This window comes from Juglans regia, chromosome 16, assembly GCF_001411555.2.
Source record: "Juglans regia cultivar Chandler chromosome 16, Walnut 2.0, whole genome shotgun sequence".
Lineage (NCBI taxonomy): Eukaryota > Viridiplantae > Streptophyta > Magnoliopsida > Fagales > Juglandaceae > Juglans > Juglans regia.
In genome coordinates this window covers 9,762,384-9,782,844 of record NC_049916.1, presented here as the reverse complement: position 1 = coordinate 9,782,844, position 20,461 = coordinate 9,762,384, and the positions used below count along the sequence as shown (strand labels likewise).

The following is a 20,461-nucleotide window of genomic DNA, read 5'->3' as shown; positions in this document are numbered from 1 at the left end:
CTTGCCCAATAGCCAAGATGTAAGGTTCCTGACTGAGATGAAAGACTCCTCTCGCCAACCTACTGAGCAGTAAAGCTGCTCGCCTTTGCTAGTTGTTGTCCACAATGTCGTTTAGATTGGTCTTTTAAGTTGGTCGTTTAGACTGGTCGTCCAATCTAACCGCTCGAAGCCTTGTTGCCAAGTCTTCTCGCCTAAATCTCCTCAGCTCTCTTCAAATCTCGTCCCCTCTCATCGGTCTGGATTCGTAGTCTCTTCTTTTGTACCAAATTGCTCTTCTTTCGCACTAAATCTTCTTATTCCTTCAAATCCAAGAAAATAAAAAATATATACATATAAAAATAAAATAAAATCAAGAGAATTGAAGGAAAACTGACACTTTTCATAAATAAAAGAGTAATACAAATCACACTTATCAATGTTCTTCACAGAATCATCAATTCTACATATAAATATTTTAGGCAAACATGAATGGGGTAGATGCACATGTGTATACCCACCAGTCAGATTTTAACTCCTTTCTCTAAGTGAGGCATGGTGACAAGTTCCCCTCAGAACCGTGGTCCTCCCATATCTTTAGCAAACATCCATTAGCTTTCATGTGATCGGAGCTACCTTTTTCTGCATCCATAACCATTCTTACAATTAAATAAAGCAACTAATATTAGATGGGAATGAAAGACCACTTTCACAACCATGGAATCAAGTTGCATGTTTAACCAATATCCTATATACGTACATGATCAGGTCCTCAGCTTATGTTAAAATAATTTAAAAACCCTCTCATTTAACAGACCGTGGCATATATATGTTAAAACCAAAAATACCTTTCAGCAAACCCACACATGTAATTGACATAGGTGTGCACCTAAAAATATACTACGTTTTGGCATGTATGAGTGATCTTTATAATATATGTTAAAATAAAATTTACTTTTCAGCAAGGATAGTTGACAAGTAGTGATCAGAGATGTTATGTTTCAAATTTTTAACTATAAACGGATAAAATTTTGTCTATATTTTTAGAATTATTTTCTTGTTTACAACACATATTATACACATAATCTGCATAATGTTTTAACTATAATACGACTTACAAGAATAAAATCACAATTATGTACATATATTTTTAAAGTATATATTACAAGAGCGATAAGTATTTTGATGGTCACAAAACACAGGGACCATTAAAATACTGTTTCACAAAAACCATAATTAATTCTCTTTTCTTTTATTCTTATTCCCATGGTCCCTTTTTTTTTCTCCCTTCTCTCTCCCTTTTTTTTTTTTTTGTCCATCAAAAGGAATCAGGCTTCACTCGCTTTTCTAAGGTCCGATCATTATTCCGATTGCTAAGCCGTTTGAATTCTTCAATAAACTGGAGTATCTCGGTGATTGTTTGATCAATACTTTCAAGGTGCTCTAAGATGGGGAGCTTGGGCGAGCTCATGACCATCTTAGGTATGATTTTCTCTAGATGAGGTGACGTACTCTTCTTGCTTGGTCATTGGAGTTCTCGTCTAAGCTTGTAACAACTTCTACCATTCCGGATGGACAATAGTAGTGGAAACTATCACAGTGAGATTTCAAGAAATCTCAGCAACTAAGCAGTCAACATACACTAGATTATCACAGACATATACAAGTAAACCACAAATAATAGCAACCTATAGATAAATGAATGCATGAACATGAACTTGACATGAAAACTTTGAGATGTATGTGATCGACTTTTATAATCATCGAGCATCTCAACCTGGGTATCAAAGCACCCAAATGGGTTTTACTCCTGGTCTTCGCCGTCTCTATTCACACTAGAGTTCAGCAGATTAGTTGAATGGATAACTATGTAGCCACATCATACACTTCGAAATACATTCAACATCTGAAATTAACAAATAGATTATTATTTGTTAGTATTCACATTTAGAATGTTCTAATTTTCACCAAAAATGTATGTGGCTACATAGCTATTCATTCAGCCAACTTGCTGAACTTTGGTGTGAATAGGGATGACGAGAATGAGGAGCAAAACCCATTTGGCTGTTTTGATACCCAAGTTGGGATGCTCAACGATTATAAAAGTCGGTCGCATTCGTCATAGGGAGCTCCGACGTGAATGTATTCATTGGTCTTGTGTGGTTCAATTCATTCACTTGAAACAAGATGAATGATGAGCACCAATATGGACTTAGTCTTAAAGATCCTTGCAAGTTCTAGATAGGCCAATTACAAGGTCAAGAGCCAAGAAGATCAATGAGGCAATGCAAGGATTGGTACAATCCACTTGGGATGAGTCTAGCAAGAGCCTAACATTCAAGATGGGCTTGAAGAACGAAAATCTAGTTTTGATTCATTTGATACAAGCTATGGAAGAGGGCAACAACATGACTTAAAGGCTTTGGGCACTTAAAGGCTTTCAACTTATTTAATTCATTTAAATGACTTATTTTATTAGTTTAGAATAATTGAGTTCATTATAAGAAGGACTTAAGGGGGGCGCCTATTCAAGGGCATGTTGGGAAAGTTATTATTTTGTTGAACTAGGGTTTCAAGAAATTACTATAACCGACTACTGTAGCCATACTGTAGACGCGATACTATTCACTCAGGGGCATTTTTGGAAGATGGAGATTTATTTTGGCTAGAATTTTAATTATGTTTTGATTTAAATACTCTTTGTAGCCTCATTTTAATTAGTTTTATGAAATTTGATGAATTTATTCATTGTGAGTTGAGTTTATCTCCTCTTGTTCTTGAATGAACTTTTGAACTTACAAATAAGTTTTATAGCAGTGTTTCTCAAAGCTTCAAGAGAATAAAACTTGATCATCACAAAGTTGACACTTTTAAGAGCATAAAATCAAGTCCACCTTGAGAAAAACATTGATTCCAAACCTATAAATGAAAACTAAGAAAAAGATGGTTCTTTTTTTTTTTTTTTTTTTTACCAAAGAGCCGGAAGCCATATGGTAGTGGCACTGTTCCAAGTTTATTAATAAACCCTCATTTATGGCAAAGGAATATTCTGGTTACAAGCCAAGTATAGGGGAGTTTACAGATAAGAATATAAAAACAAAAGCCTCCCAAATACAAACCAACCAAAAACCGAAACGAAAGAAACAACAAAGACAAACAGTCTAAACAAGTCTATAAAGAAACATGAAAAAAACCTAACAGGCCTATACCAAGACATAAAACATCTAAACAAGCCTAGCAAAAACAAAAAATAGAAAAACAAAACAAACCCGGAGTACAAACTAACGATGAAAATACGGAATGCCTAAAAAATCCAGCCGCACAATACCTTTTAAATACCTGGGAAGATCTTGGTTCCCATTATACGTGACATTCGTTCCCATTTCACCATCTCTAGCAAGCAAATCCGCTGCATTGTTACCTTCTCGAAATTGGTGAGCCACTACAAAATTTATCCCCTCAAGTTCCTTGTGCAAAACCTCCCAAAAATCTCAAAGATACCATAAAGAACATTTATCATTACGAAGCCAATCAACAACAATTTGTGGATCACTTTCAATAATCACATTAACCATATGGAGCCGTTTGCACTGTCTAATGCCATCCAGAGTTGCTTTCACTCCGGCGCCATTATTCGTGCCTACCCCATAATGAGCAGAAAAAGCCCATTTAACCATACCATTCCAATCTCTAATAATGCCGCCCCCTCCCGAATTACCAGGATTTCCTCTACAACTCCCATCGCAATTAAGCTTAACCCATCCCGTAGGAGGCCTAGACCATTTAACAATTTTATCAGGTCTCATAGAAGTGCGAGGCCTCTCTGAATTAAATTCTTCCAAAATCTTCAAGTCATGCATGGATAAATTACTAAATGAGTTGATATTATTTGCCAAAGATTTGATCCACACCCGAACGCTTCTCCAAACATTCTCAACCGAATCATACTTACCATCCATTGTAAGCCTTACATCTTCTCTTCCAAAGGCACCAAGTGATAATACAAGGAATTAAACCAACAAGAGTACCTTTAAAAAAGGATTTTTTTTTGCATAAGAAAACCAGGCAGCTACTTTATTTTTCCACGATAAACTGTGCCTACAAGGAATACTAAAGCAATACTGGCATAAAACCAGACCTCAAGAGCCACAACCCCCATAGAAAAAATATGATCGATATCTTCCATACACCTCTGATCACAACAATCACATGCAAAGGCAAGAGACACACCTTTACTTTGAACCCGAACGTCCACTGGCAAACAATCCATCCAAATTTTCTACAAGCAAAGAGAAATTCGTTTAGGAAGAAGCTGGTGCCAGCACCAATCATGCCATGGTAATTCCTGACCTCTTTTTCTCACCACCTCCCAAGCTGTATGAGTAGAAAGGCTACCATCAATGGAAGGTTTCCACACAAACAAATCCAGATCTTGGGTACCATTAAAAGGCATATGTAAAATTTCCTCAACAACCTCCTCACTAACCAGCTCCCTAAGAATGTCCTCATCCCAAAAGTTATTGGACCAACAATCTTGAATACGCATTCTATTATTAATAACATCTTCAACCCGTATCGAAAGGGGACCTGATGCCAACCATCTATAAAACCAAAACGAAGCATTACCACCACGCACTAGGACAATCACATTATCCATAACTTCTGGCAGCATCTTTAAAATCGATCTCTAGAATCTAGAATCAATCGGTCTCACCGTGTAAGTAGAAAAATGTCCATGACGAAGGTATTTGGCACGGAAAGAATCAAACCAAAGATTGTTGGAAGACAAAATGCGGAAGGCAAACTTCATATGAAGAGATTTTTGAACCTCTTTAAGGTCTCTCACGCCCAACCCACCTTCTCTAGTAGGCAAACAAATATTACTCCACGACCTCCAATGATATTTTCTTTTACCATCAGTCTCTCTCCAAAAAAAAATTAGCTAGCAAAGCTTGAATATGAGACAAAGATATGGAAGGCACACTCATCACAGACAATAAGTGGATAGGCATACTATTTAAAACATGCTTGACTAAAATCAATCTACCACCCAACGATAACAACTTAAACTTCCAACTGGCAACTTTTTTCCCGACTTTATCAATTAACGGTTCAAAAACCCGGGTGGTCAATATACCAGAAACCAACGGCAAACCCAAATAGGTAACAGGAAACTTACCTTCCTTAAAGCTCGTAAGACTCAACAAACTCCTCTTCCTTGATGCCGAGATCAATTCAGAGGGGAAAGAGCAGATTTTTCCCCACTAATTTGTTGACCGGACCACTTCTCATAAATATCAAGAGTATGCATTAGATTTTTAATAGACCTCTTGCCCCCATTAGCAAAAATAAGGATGTTATCAGCATAAAGTAAGTGAGAAACCAAAGGAGCACCAATAGGATGACTAAATTTACCAATCCGTCCTTTCTCAAAATTTATTCTGAGAAGCCTCGTCAACACTTCTTCCACGAGGATGAAAAGATACAGAGAAAGAGGATCCCCTTGACGAAGACCCCTAGCAGACTGAAAATAACCTTTAAATGTTCCATTAATCATAACAGAAAACCACTAAGACTGCACACAATTAGCAATAATCTGGCAAACATTTTCAGAGAAACCAAAAGCTCAGATCACATGCATTAAAAAATCTCAATTCACCCTATCATACACCTTAGCCATATCAAGTTTTATTAAAAAATTACCACCAACAATTTTTTTATGCAGCGACTGAACCATCTCCTGAGCAAGAGTAATGTTCTCAAAAATCCTACGTCTAGGAATAAACGCACCTTGTTCATGTGAGACCAAACTATCAAGAATAGAGTTAGGACGATTCACAATAATGTTCGAAATTTTTTTATAAGCCACAGAACACAAACTAATAGGACGAAATTTATCAAAACTTGAAGGTTCAGGCACTTTCGGAATAAGAACAATAAAAGAGGAGGAATAAAACTTGGAAAGAGGAGCACCCCTAAAAAAATCTCTAGCAGCCTCCACCACATTCTCTTTGATAATATCCCAGCAAGACGTATAAAAACCCGATCCAAAACCATCAGGAGCCGGACTACTATTCTTTGGGATAGAGAAAATAGCTTGCTTCACTTCCAATTCAGAAGGCGCCCCTCATAACCAACGATTCTCTTCATCCGAAATTTTCTTCTCAATAATCATCGACAAATCACAATGTTCCACCATAGAAGCATCGGAAAGGAAATTACGAAAAAAAACCGCAACCTCCTCATGAACCTCTTTAGCAGTATTCAAAACTCTCCCATCTACAAGGACCATTTTATTAATATGTCCCTTAGTGTGCCTATGGTTAATAACCAAATGAAAAAACTTCGAGTTTTGATCTCCTTCGGTCAACCATTTCTTTTTAGCAATTTGGCCTAGAAGAGAAGCTTCCCTTTTATCCCATAATTCAATCTCGGTCTTAGTAGTCACAAAATCATCCTCAAGCTCCTCAGAAAAACCAGATTGAAGTTGGTTTTCCAGTAAATCTAACCTCTCCTCTAGAGCACGAATATTGACATCCACCCTACCAAATACATTTTTATTCCAAGCACGAAGCACTAGCTTGGTTCTTTTCAGACGAATAGAGAGCTTAAGAAGCCTAGACGCCACATCCTGTTTATTCCAAGCTTCCTTCACATACATTAAAAACCCATCATGTAAACATCACATATTTAGAAAATGAAACAGAGAAGGACCATAGGAAGAAGCAGGAAGATCTGAGAAAACAACCATCGGACAATGATCAGAAGATTTTCGGCTCAATTAATTGAAGTAAACAGAAGGAAATAGGCTAGCAAAAACATTATTCATTAGCACTCTATCTAGTTTTGCCCAACTTTTGGACACTCCCCCATGCCCATTACACTAGGACATGTTCTGACAAGAACTAGATAGCTCCAAAAGACCACAACGATCTAATCATTAAACTCTAACATCGAAATAAGAGGTTGGGGATTCCCACCAACTCTATCCGAATCCCTGTGACTAACATTAAAATCACCCATAACTAACCATGGTTGATCCGTATCGGTCCTCTCTTCTAAGTCATGCCAAAGTTCTCTTCTATCAACATAAGAGCACTTAGCATAGACAAAAGTAACTATAACACGGCGAGCATCCCATTTAAACCAAACAGACACGGTTTGAGACGTACAAAGCACAACTTCAAAAATGTTTGGATTATTCCAAAACACTCACAACTTACCACCCTGATTAGCATTTGAGGCATAATGATTAAAATCCAAAAAACACCCAAGAGAAGCCATACGATTATCAGCAGCAACAGCTTCTGAGATGGCAAATAAAGAAACCTTAAATTTAGCAAAAAGCTTCTTCAATCTTCCTCTAGAACTGCCCAACCCTCTAATATTCCAGAAAAAAATTGTATCAATCATAAGTTCAACTTTGGAGATTGGGTGTGAACCCGTTGTGATTTCCTCAAAGTCTTGTCCTCCTTCGGATGTGATTTACCATTTGCCGTAAGATGATCGACTTCTGAATCATAAATTTTTTCTTTTCCCATCCTAACAGGAAGAGCACCTTCTTCATTATTAGAATCATAAAACAGCGCTCTCTCCCCCTGGCAGACCTGCTTACGAGAGTTCTCCAAATCTTCTTGCAACTTTTCAGTATCAACCTGCACCTGTAGAACACTATCACACCAAACTTCCTCACAATCATCATCACTATCTTGGGTGCTATTATCAGGCAATTTCTGTCCATTATCCACTTGTGTAACAGCATGAACCTCCTCAAGTAAATTGCCAACCACAGTTTCCTCCACAGGAGTTTGAACTGACTCGTATGGGCCACCTAACACTTCGGAACTTAGCTTCATTGTTTCAGATGCAAGATTGTTCTCATCAGGGAAACGTGGGACAGGAGGAGATGAGCCCCCCCTTCCCACTAACACACTCCCCTTCTCTGCTAGCCATCAGAATCGGTTGATTCACATTCATAATTTCTTTTCCACACTCCGCTGCTTTTTCCCTTGCCTTACTAGATTCGGCTTTGTTCATAGACCCTGGGTTTGCCTCAATATTTAATTTCACAATGCCTTCCTCATGGTTTATCACAACTACAAGATTCTTCCAATCCACTTCCTTCCAAAATTTAGCATCTTCCTTGTGCCCATCCACTTTTCCATACTTTTTCCCGTCATTACCACAATTTACACGCTGAACCATTCTGCAAGCCACCTTAGTATGACCTTGCCTAAAGCATTTATTACAATAAAAACCTGGCTTCTCATAAACCACCGACTGCCATATCTAGTGTGTTCCAACCGTCACAGGAAAGCCTTTTATCGGTTCGTCTCTAAGATCGACTGCAACACACAACTGTGCCCCTGTGGCTCGTTTTCTATATACGGTCGCATTATCCGTTCCCAAAAATTTACCAAAACGTGTAGCAAAACTTAGTAGGCAATCCAACCTATATAGATGCAAAGGAAGGCCGGGCAAAAAAATCCATTGAGGAGCAATGAATGGTTCTTTTTTCAGATCAAACCCCACTGACCAATTGAACAAATGAAATGGAACACCTGCCCCCACCCTGCCTTCACGTGCCCTTGCATGGAAATAATCTTTCTCATTCGCAAGGTGTAAAAGGACGTGAAAGTCATCCATAAAGCTGATCATCGGCACCTCACTAAACCCCAAAGATTTGATAATATGTTTTTGTAGAACATCAATGGATGGTCTGGAGGACAAAAACTTAAGAACTAAAGCAAATTTTAAATCTTCGGCTGCCTTTTCCATCTCAATATCCGAGAAAATAAATCCAAGTTCACCATTGATTACCTCAGGATGCTAGACTGAAAGCTTAAATTTTGGAGGAGGGATAGGCTGCTGCAACTTCTCCACAAACGTGCATCAATCACTATTCTCATTATGGGCTGAAAGCTCTAGCCCCACCAGAGGGGGGCCCTGCCGGATTCTTGTCCAACCCGCCGGTACTAGAGACCACCGGAGGGCCGCTTATCACTGCCCACAAAGACCTGCGACGCACAGGGTAAACCCTAGCAGAGCATGCAACGTTCACGTAAGGAAACTTTTATTTTTTTAGAAAAAGATTTTTTGAATGCCAAGCTAGCATGCTCTGTGTGTGTCTTTTGCATTATTAGTGTAAAAGAGATACCCCAAGGATGTGATATGTGTCTTTTACATAGTTGGAGTCCGGCGATTTTAACTGTCATCATAAGAAAAATTAGAGAGATTAATCTTATGTTTTAAAAATCGACTTAATCGAATAAAAAACATTGTCACCTTAAATTCAGGTTTAAGTGATAAATTTGAATTGTGCTTTTAATAATTGCTTTATTAAGACTAGAGTCACCCTTCTATTTGAACAAAACATGATAATTATAGAACTTGAACAAAAAATACCATTATTTAGTAAAAGAAGTAAGAAGATAATTAAGTTTAAGTAATTAGCATGGTAAGATCATATATGTTTTCAGTCAGAAACTAACCACTGGGCATTAGAGTTAATTAATTTCATCTCAAATGTTCTTATTACTATTAGCTAGGTAGAAAGAATCATGGTGTAGTCACATAATTTTTTTTCCTCTTTTGAAATATATATATTATTCATGGGGTTTTATGAAGAAGTGTCGAATACCAAACTTTAAGCAATTGAGAACCACATCAAAGACACAAGCAGGCAGGCATACAACATGCAATTTGTTGTGGGGTAAAGGGGGATGATATATGTACATTCCAAATGCTATGATGTCGATGGGTGATTGATAAAGTAGGGATTTAATGCAAAAAATGAAAAATCTGTGGTGTGCAAATTAAAAAAATTCAAACATAGTATATCAACATCTAATACCCACATCAACACTTGTTCAAAATGCATATATACATGCAACAATCGTGCAAAAAAAGCACATGATATCACAACTGCACAGCTAGTGATTATGAACCAAAATGGAAAACAACTGCCTACTCAAAGACAACTATAATTGGAATTGTACATTGAAAGACACAGATAGAAACAGAAGCAACAACAACAACAACAATCGATTTGTATTGATAGCTCTAACAATATCATTTTAATTAAATCAATGCAGGTTTTAAAATAGAAGTTATTTGTTCTTTAAATCGAGGAAACTAATGGACTATAGCCATATGGAGCCTAACTAGGTAGCTCAAGAAGTAGTTTAGAATACTTAAAGGCCTCATACAATGCATATAATTCTATCTAAGATGCCTATATATATAAGATGTTCATGCTTGCATGATCCATACTCTATTTTTAATCCTTTAAATCAAGTGGCCACATGGGCAATCAAAAAAGGCATTTATTCATTATGGATACAAAAGAAAGAGTTAACCTACAATTAATTAATGATCAGCAAAAAAAATCATACAAAAAATAATTTTATATGCACATTCAAACAAAGCAACATTCTTTACAGAAATCACTTAACTACATATTAGAATGTACCAAAAGGGGCCATAAACGCTACAAGAAAAAGGCTCTATTTTTTTTATTGAATATCACCCACGAATTTTGCAACTGCTAATATCCACAACTTAGACCACCACATACAGAAAAGGCAGATATACAAAAATTAAACCTAAAGGAAGAACATGGGAATGAGATTGACAGTGTAAAAAAATTATTGTACAAGCAAAAATAAAACCTCAAGGAAGAACATGGGAATGAAGCTCAAAAAGTTATGCGTGAAGTTACAATGTAATGGAAAAATTAGACAAGAAAATATACCTAAAAGGGAATATATTCCTTGAAATCAGACTCGGTTGATAGGAAAATGAAGCCCAAAAACTTAGTTCCAAGCCAAATATGGAGGCACTGTGCGGCGACTTTCTAGGGGTAGGAAACGACTCGAAAATGAAGTGATGCCACCATCAAATGAAAGCCGTGAAAACACTGGGGTACGAGAAATGTGGATTTGCAGGGTGGGCTGTCCATGGAGAAACACGAACTAGGGGGAGAAAGGTGTGGGGAAAAGGGAAATATGAAGGTGAACGGTGTAGTTACCGCAGTGAAGCCTTCAAGTCACCTTTCGTCCGTCGAAAAATGCGCGGTGACCGTTGGCAATGGCAGGTGGAGAAATGGGTTTTCTGCTTTTGGTCTGATTTCATCGAAATGGAGAAGAACAAGCGTGGTTGGGGGAAAAAGTTCGGGGGGAAATAAAGATCTTTTGTGTTTTGGGGCCCACAATTCTATTACGACATAAATTACATCGTTGCAACATAATAAATCGCCACAAATACATCGCTGCAAAAACATGCGGCATTTTCTTTGCAGCGATTATAAAATTACCGGAAAAGAATATTTTTCTTGCAGTGAGTACAAGGTGGGGACATTCCCTTTTAGATAAGCAAGTGTTGGGATTTGCCTAGCGCCACATCAGCACATTTTATTGATAAATTTTCTTATTCAAGTGTTTAAATTAAAAAATAAACTTCAATTCTTCATCAACTCCCACCATGTTCTTTTTCACAACGGACGGATCTATCAACTCATGTCATGGTATCAAGAATTGAATCCATTCCATTTCCATTTTTGTTTTTGTTTCTAGTAAGAAATAATTACGAATGCTCTCTTAATTTTGATATATATGAGATGGCAAAGTTTCATTCTCGTAGTGTTTGAATATTTCTCCAAATGTAGACATTATGATTGGTCATATATGATGGCTCTGGCAAGGTTATTAGTAAACCAAGTCCGTGCCACATGGCAAGGTTATTGCTAGAGTTCAACGTCTCTATGCTTTAGGATCTCAAAACTTTTTCATTAAAAATATTTACTATATAAGCAGTGCTAAAGCATGTGCTATCATGCATCCATAGAATTAACTACTTAATTTCAATGATAATTTCCTTATAAGCTAATAAATTCTGAATAATAAAAATGCTGAATCTTCATAAAAAAAAAAAAAAAAATCAGATTTAGTAACTTTGTGCCCCAAAGGCCAAAATAACTGAAAGTTTTTCTTCTTTTTAAAATAACTCAAGAAATTACCTGTTTTTTTTTATTTATAAAAATTAAAAAAAAATAATAAACAAATATGTAAAACGTTTTTCAAAATTTAAAAGTTCTTAAAATTCCCAAAACTTATAAAAATATTTAGGAAGATTACATGATGATCAACTGGGAAATGACCCTTTTCCCATCGTTTTAATTAGTTTTTTTTTCTCTTCTTCTTCTTCATTTTTTTTTTTTCCAATTACAATTTATATTTGTTGTTTTTCGATCGTTTTTTTTTTTTATTTTATATTTTGAGTTGCAGTTTTTAACTCCTTAAAGTAAGAGGCTCTAAAGTCTAAACGGATCATAGCAATCTTGTCCGATCACTTTATATGGGAGCCCGAAAAGAATAAAAAATAATAGAGGAAGAGAGAAAACTTACCTACGAAGAAAATTTAGTCATCAGATCAATCAATTTTTCATCAGTTTGGTAGAAAGAGGGAAAACAATTCACACGAAATGGTCAAGATCGATCATACCCAAGAGTACTTTAAGAATATTTTTGTAAAATAGTCATCATTTCCAGAAATCCATGCATAGCGAAGTGTACTCACACACACACACACAGCCAACTCTTACGCAGCAAGAAGGAATCCCCTCCCCCCGCTCTTCTCGTTGCCTAAGTTTGCACTTTTTGAGTTCTTCTCCGTTCCATCCTTATTCTTCCCATCATGGAAAACAAAAGTAACATTAAACAACGTTTGTCATTTGTGAACTTAGTAAACAAGTGTTATAAAGCTATTAGATTCGTCAATTGTAAGGCCCAGATTCTTCATCAAGTGGCCCGGACCTGGCGTGTAAATGGCCCAGCCATTTTAGTGTTTAGTAAGGGTCCCGAACGGCGTCATTTAGGGAGGTAAGAGCTCTCCTCTATTTTCCGTTTCTTTCTCCCTTTCTTCTCGCACGGTCAGTTTTCTTTTGGTTTCAGTTTCTTCCGCAACTTTGTTTCTCCCACGTCTCTCTATTTTCCTTTTCGGTTTCATTTTTTTTTTCTTGTTGCTGCGTTAGTCTGTGGGTTCCGATTCTCTGCCCAAGTTTCCTCAAGTTCGGTTTCTTTCTTGCGCAGCACTGGTTTCGGTTACCGTTTCCTGCATTCCTCTGTTTTTCTCTCCATTGTGCATTTCGGTTTTCCTCTGCAACACACGGGCATCACTTCGCATCCCTCCATTTTCGACTGGTAAGAGTTTCATCTTCATTCCTTTGGTTTTTGGATTCCCTTGCTGTAGTGTGCAGTTTCTGCTTTTGGTATTTATTTATTTTGATGTTTCTCATCTATACAGTTTTGGTTGCCGTGAGTTTGAGTTGCATTTTCGTCGGTTCTTGGGTCTCCGTGGCTTGTGATTCCTAATTTTGGACTTTCAGTTTTCAGTTTCTCGTGTAATCAGTGAAGCTAATTCCGGAGAATCTATTCTTTTCTTTCACTGGTAAGCCATGCTCGGTCTCGGTCTTACACGCACGCACACACACTTCACCTCAAGTCAGTTTATTTCACTTCAATGAAATATTTTGGAAGTGTAGTTGTGAGTTCTCAAGCACTTTTTGTGAATAAACAAACACTTTGTATTGGAATGGTCTTGGAATTGTGAATTATTTTGGGTTGGTCGAGCAGTAAATCGAGTAATGCTTGGGATTGTTTGGGGGTTGTTTTTATGCTATATGGGTTTCTATTTGACCGTTGGGAGTGGAGATTAATAGTTGGAGCTGCATTGTGGTTGAGTTGTGATGATTGCTTGGAGTTAGGGGCCTTTGAGGTGGGGTTGATATTTTGGTTATTTGTGTTTGACGTGGATATTGGTGGGTGTTTTGGTAATTGTTAAAATTAGAATATGGTATTTTCGGGTTGAAATGCTGGCTGTCCAAATTACTTTTAGTAGTATTAGTGAGTTGTTTTTGCTATATTATGGGTTGAGATTATGAGTGTTAATTATTAGATGGGCGTTATGTCAATTATCGTTTAATACTCAGCGTATCTATATTATTTTTATGAATAGGTGACGAGATTGATAGAGATCATTTTCAAGGCTTAGATAATACGCTGCAGGAGTCAGGTAAGCGGGGTTCCTATGCTAGGCCTTACACTAATTATTTGAGACTGAGGTTGATTTTCTAGAAAACTTTGCATATTTTTGTGGTGAAATGAGAACTTGGGAAAAAACAAAACCAACCTCGGTCATTTATTTGCATACTCATGAAATCTGTACGAAAAAGAGAAAAATATGTTCTGACATGCATTGTGTAGACATGAGCTAAATTCTGTCATGTGGTTTCTGAAATCTGGAAAAAGAGCGATATTGAGAATATGAAAAGTTGTGCATTTATTTAGAAAGATGTTCTGGCTTTTGTGTTCAGCGTGTGTAAACTGTCTGATTCTGTTTTGGTACTATGTATTATTTTGATATAACATCTGAAAACCTTTGGCATGGTGTACTGGTTTTCGTATCTGACTCTGTCTCTGCTTTGCTCTGCTCTGCTCTGTTTGGGTTGGTACCAACTTCTCTGTCTCTGAGTGCACCCACTTTAGAAACAAAGTGGTTTTATTGTGGTCTTTCCTGTGTGCACACTCGGGGCTCCGAGAAGAATAAAGGAAAGATTTCACATCTGTCTCTGCCTGGTTTGGCCACCGGGGTTAGCACAACCCTACCACGGGGGTGAAACATGGTCTTTGCTCTGTTTGATACTCTGTTTTGATCTGATGATGATATTCAGTTTATGTTATGCCAAAGTACTATGGGTTTTACTGTCTTAAAACCATCGCTCTGTTATTTTTGAAATATGTTTTGTTTTACAAGATAACTCTGGAAAATATTTTATTTTGCATGCTCTACTTTGTAAATGCTCATGTTTGCACGCTAACATATGATTTCTGCTTACTGAGTTGTGATAACTCACCCCCTATCATGATAATATTTTTCAGATGATGTGGAGAGTCCAAATGAGGACCTGGATTAGATTGGTGAACATGGTTAAGCTGAGGAGATGTAGTTGGAATAAGGACTCTTGATGTTCTTAGTTTTTAATGCCTTTGAGTTTTAATTATATGTTTGGGTTTAGTAGGACCTATGGTGTTTTCAGTTTGGTATGTTACTATTACAGGGAGGTTATGGACCCCTTTGATTTATTATTATTGCATTAAAGTTTGTGTGGAGTTTGTAATGAGATTATTGAGAAGATTTGAGATTGATTTCATTTATAAAGTTTTTGGAGAATTTTTCTTTGGATGTGTTGGGAGACATGTTTATGAGTGACAAGTAGTAATTCTCCAAGCCACCCGGATTTGGGGCGTTACATCAATGTTCCTTCCCTTAGAATGCAATTACATGCTGCCACTTTTCACTTAAGAGTGAGGTGGGCTCCCCAGCCCATGCCTACGTTAGCTTGAGTATACTTCGGCTAGAAGTAGTTGTACTAATCTTTTGGCGCCAAAAACTTGTTTTTCTTTTTTTCCCATCTTTCCAAAGAGTACAAGTTTGAGATCTCTTTCGAGAACATTAGGAAGATTGAGCTATATCTTCCACGTGGTCAAGCAACAAAATTTCTTCTCATCCAGGTTGCTATACTCTTTCTTACAAGCATTTTTTATATTATTACAGTCTACTGATATTAATGGTTTTTGTGTCGAAATTGCCACCCTTTTTCTTCTATCTTGTCTATTTTGCTAGTTACTTGGTGCTCCAAGGATATATGTGAAAGATGTATCTGATGTTCGTCATTATGAGTGGGTCAGAGAAGTTGATTTCACTCCATCCAGCCGCATTGGCCAATCTTATGCTCTATGTTTGGAGCTTCCAAAAAAGAGGCGGCTTGGGAAATTACGTCTTGATTTTTTCCATTGTAAAGGAAATAAAAACCAATTTGGATTGATAGAAGGCTCTCCTTACTCATTCAGCTCAGTTCTTGTGCCCATTGTGAATCCACCCACACGCTTTGACCTGCCATATAAAATCTTGTTTAAGATCAACTCTTTGATTCAGCATGGATGTGTTCCTGGGCCAGCAATTGTTAACGATTTTTATAGGTTGGTCGATCCAAAGAGAATCAAAATCAACATGATAGAAAGTGCCCTGGACAAGCTTTTTCATTTGAAGGACTGCTGCTATGAACCTGTGAAATGGCTCATGGAGGAGTACAAAAGATACGCAGCATCTACTCGATTTCAAACAACTGCTATTTCTATAGATGATGGGCTAGTATATATACACAGGGTTCAAATCACTCCATCTAAAGTATACTTCGGTGGTCCAGAGTTGAATCTCTCCAACAGAGTATTGCGCCATTATCCTGAAGATATTGACAATTTCCTGCGTGTTTCTTTTGTCGATGAGGACTTAGATAAAATGTACTCAATAGCTTTATCTCCACGTTCATCATCTGCAAAGGAGGATAAGCGAACTAGAGTTTATGATAGGATACTATCCACTCTCAGAAATGGAATAGTTATTGGGGATAAGAAGTTTGAGTTTCTTGCCTTTTCAAACAGTCAGCTACGAGAAAATTCTGTTTGGATGTTTGCTTCAAGACCTGGCTTGACTGCAGCAGATATCAGAGAATGGATGGGTGATTTTCGAGAGATAAGGAATGTGGCAAAATATTGTGCCAGACTGGGTCAGTCTTTTGGCTCTTCTAGAGAAACTGCCAGCGTTGGCATAGATGAAATTGAAGTTATTCCCGATGTAGAAGTTAAGAGGGGAGAAGCCACGTATTGTTTCTCAGAAGGCATAGGGAAGATATTTGAAGAATTGGCTCGCAAAGTGGCAACAAAGTTACGCTGCAACTCTGTTCCATCAGCATTTCAGATTCGATATGGAGGGTACAAAGGTGTTGTGGCTGTTGATCCGACATCATCGGTGAAGTTGTCATTGAGAAAGAGCATGTGTAAATACAAATCGGATAACACAAAACTCGATGTTTTGGATTGGTGTAAGTTTCGGCCCTGTTTTCTCAATCGTCAGATAATAACTCTTTTGTCTAACCTCGGGGTTAAGGATCGAGCTTTTAAAAAAATGCAAAGCGAGGCTATAGATAAACTGAATGCCATATTAATAGATCCTTGGAGAGCACAAAAGGCACTGGAAATGATGTTCGCAGGGGAGATCTCAAAAGTTCTAAAGGAAATGCTTATATGTGGTTACAAGCCAAATGCAGAACCATTTCTTTCAATGATGCTTCAAACATTCCGTGCATCTAAGTTGATGGACATGCGGTTGAAAACAAAGATTTTTGTCCAAATGGAAGAGCTTTGATGGGATGCCTTGACGAAACCAGGACATTGGAATATGGTCAAGTATTTCTGCAAGTTTCTCGCTTTAGTAGGGAGCTCGGTAACCCAAATAACTTCATCTGTGTAGGTCAGGTGGTTGTTGCTAAAAACCCTTGTCTACACCCAGGAGATGTGGGAGTCCTCGAAGCTGTGAACGTGCCAGCCCTACATCATATGGTGGATTGTGTTGTTTTTCCACAAAAGGGAGAGAGGTAAGAGTTTAATATCCCATTTATATGAGACTTTAATCTATAAAAACATAAGACTCATCACATACATGCAGACATACATGTGAATATATGTAATATTAATGACTGCCTATTTGTACGTTTAGACCACATCCAAACGAATGTTCGGGAAGTGATTTGGATGGAGATTTGTACTTCGTCTCTTGGGATCTTGATCTTATTCCTCCTCGTCAAATTGAACCAATGGAATATAATCCAGCACCTGCTAAGCAAGTCGATCATGATGTTACAATAGAGGTATTTTGATAATTTCTTTACATTTGTCCATAACAATTGAGAGAATCATCTATGCTTGCATTTCCAATGAGAATATATATAGAAGTATATAGACATGTAAGAAGTTCGTGTTTCCATATAGACATCTATATCTAAACAAAGTTGGTGACACAACATTTCATTCCTCTCTCCTGTTTGCATGCAGTCATTGAAAAGCATGTTATTGTTGTCTTGCAGGAAGTAGAAAAGTATTTCACAGACTATATAGTCAACGACAATTTAGGAATCATCGATAATGCCCACGTCGTCTTTGCAGATAGGGAGCCCGATAAAGCAATGAGCTCTAACTGTATGAAACTTGCGGAGCTTCACTCAATTGCTGTTGACTTCCCAAAAACTGGTATTGTAGCCGAAATACCTCCTTATCTACACGTCAAAGAGTATCCCGATTTTATGGAAAAGCCTAATAAAAAGAGCTACAAATCAAAATCTGTTATCGGAAAGCTTTTCCAAGAAGTGAAAGACATTGCATCGCCCACGAGTCCTGTGGCATCCTTCACTTTGGATTTAGCAAAACAACATTATGACCCTGAAATGGAAGTAGAAGGCTTTGAGGACTACCTCAGCGATGCTTCCAAATACAAATGTGACTATGATTACAAGTTGGGGGATATGATGGAGTATTATGGAATCCAAACTGAAGCCGAAATTCTCAGCGGCAATGTTTTGAAAATGTCAAAACATTTTGATAGGAAGAGGGATCTGGATGCAATTAAATATGCTGTAAAGTCACTAAGAATGGAAGCAAGGAACTGGTTCAACGAGGGGAGTGATGCAGACAATACTGATAATGCAAAAGCAAAAGCATCAGCCTGGTATCATGTCACATTTCATCATACTTATTGGGGTCGCCACAATGAGGGAACTCAGGGAATGGATAGGGCCCATTTCCTTAGTTTTCCATGGTGTATCTATGACAAGCTTCTGCAAATCAAGAAGGATAACAAGAGCATATAATTTCTTCACAAGTACTGTCGTCGTCGATGATTGCATTTCTCTAAGCAACTTACGTATATTTGATAGAAGTTTGATATGACTACTATTTTAATTGTGTACTGTTAATATTGGTATTTGCTTGTAAATGCTCCAGGCAGATTTTTGGAGCTTGAGAATATGTAATATTAGTTTATATTGTATTTGAATAGATTTCCAGTACTTGTGCATCTTTTTATACATTACAATTGGTTTGCAATCATGTAGATATACTATCGACAAGCGTTGTGAGAATATAGTGGTTATATTCTTTTAACATAATTTTGCGTTTAAATTAAAAATAGTTGGCTTTGATTAATTTCAAAACGATTAATCTTGTAGAGACAGCAAATCGATCATCATGATTAATAAATTTGAGAATTGGTTCTATTTTTTTATTGCAAATGCACGCCTCAACTCTTGTCATATGCTAGATTAGTTTCGACAAGCAATAAAATATTAAAAACGATTGCTTAATTAGCCTTGATTGAACCTATTTAATGAATATGCTTGAAGCATCTATTAACAAGCATGATACACTTAGGACTCATAGATTGGCCCTCTGAAAAAAGGAGTGCCTTCCCTTTCTCTGGGAGAAAGCGTGAGGTTTCAGTGCCTTTGATTCGTCGAAGGTAAAAGTCTCACTCTCTGTGAGCTTGTTTTTTCTCTTTTGGCTGTGATACATAATGGAGGCTGAGGATTTGGCAACACAACGGGAGAAACTACACCTCTCCAAGGAAGAGAGCTCCTTTTTCCATGTAAAGCAGGAGAGTGCTAACGGAGAGGAAAATCGGGGCAACTATTGTATAGTGGGGAAGGCCCTAACCGATAAGGGCGTTAACAACGAAGATTTTAGGATCACAATGTCCCAAATATGGAGGCTTGAAGGGTGGGTAACCTTTAAGGGGCTTGGAGAACAATGTTTTCTGATCAAGTTCTAGAATTAGTTGGTTGACAAAGAAAGGGTCCTAAGTGGACGATCATGATTTTTTTACAGACATTTCCTCACCATGATGGAGGTGGATGAAAAGATGTCCATAGATGCTCTGCAGTTTCGCTATGAACCTTTCTAGGTTCAACTCCATAACCTCCTACTAGCAACCATGATAGAAGATTTGGGAGAACAATTTGCAACTTCTATTGGCAATGTCATCAGGGTTGACGCAGAGGCGGCTGGTCGTGCATGGGGGAGGTATCTCAGAGTGAGGGTGGTGGTGGATCTCCACAAACCCTTGTTGCGAGGAAAATGGCTGAAGCTAGGCGATAAACATCATTGGGTTTCATTTAAATATGAAAGATTGCAAAGCTTTTGTTTTCAATATGGTGTCCTTCATCACAAAGGGAAAAGTTGCATGCGGGTACGTACTGCTCAACAAGGAGATACACAGTTTTCAACTCAATTTGGTCCATGGCTATGAGGCCAACCCAGAAACACCAATATCTTTGATAGACGTAGATATGGCGGCTCCAAGGAGGAAACACCCACTAGAGGGAACAACAAGGTGGAAGGGGTAGTTTTGTCCCGGATAATTCACAGCACAACAACCAAAGTTTCAACTCGGAAATCTTGGCGGGAAAACTGGAGATGTCATCAGCGGAAAATAAGGGAGGAGGATCTCGTGTAGGCCCATCTCAGTCACCAATAGATGGTAGTGCAAGTGCAGGAATTCCTAATGATCCCTGCCTCGGGAACCAACTTAAACTCCAGGA

At 37.7% G+C, this 20,461-nt stretch overlaps 1 pseudogene; it reads left to right on the top strand.

The window, feature by feature from the left end:
• Positions 1–10,934: 10,934 nt before the first annotated feature.
• On the top strand, positions 10,935–18,736 carry LOC108993449 (annotated as a pseudogene).
• Positions 18,737–20,461: the final 1,725 nt, after the last annotated feature.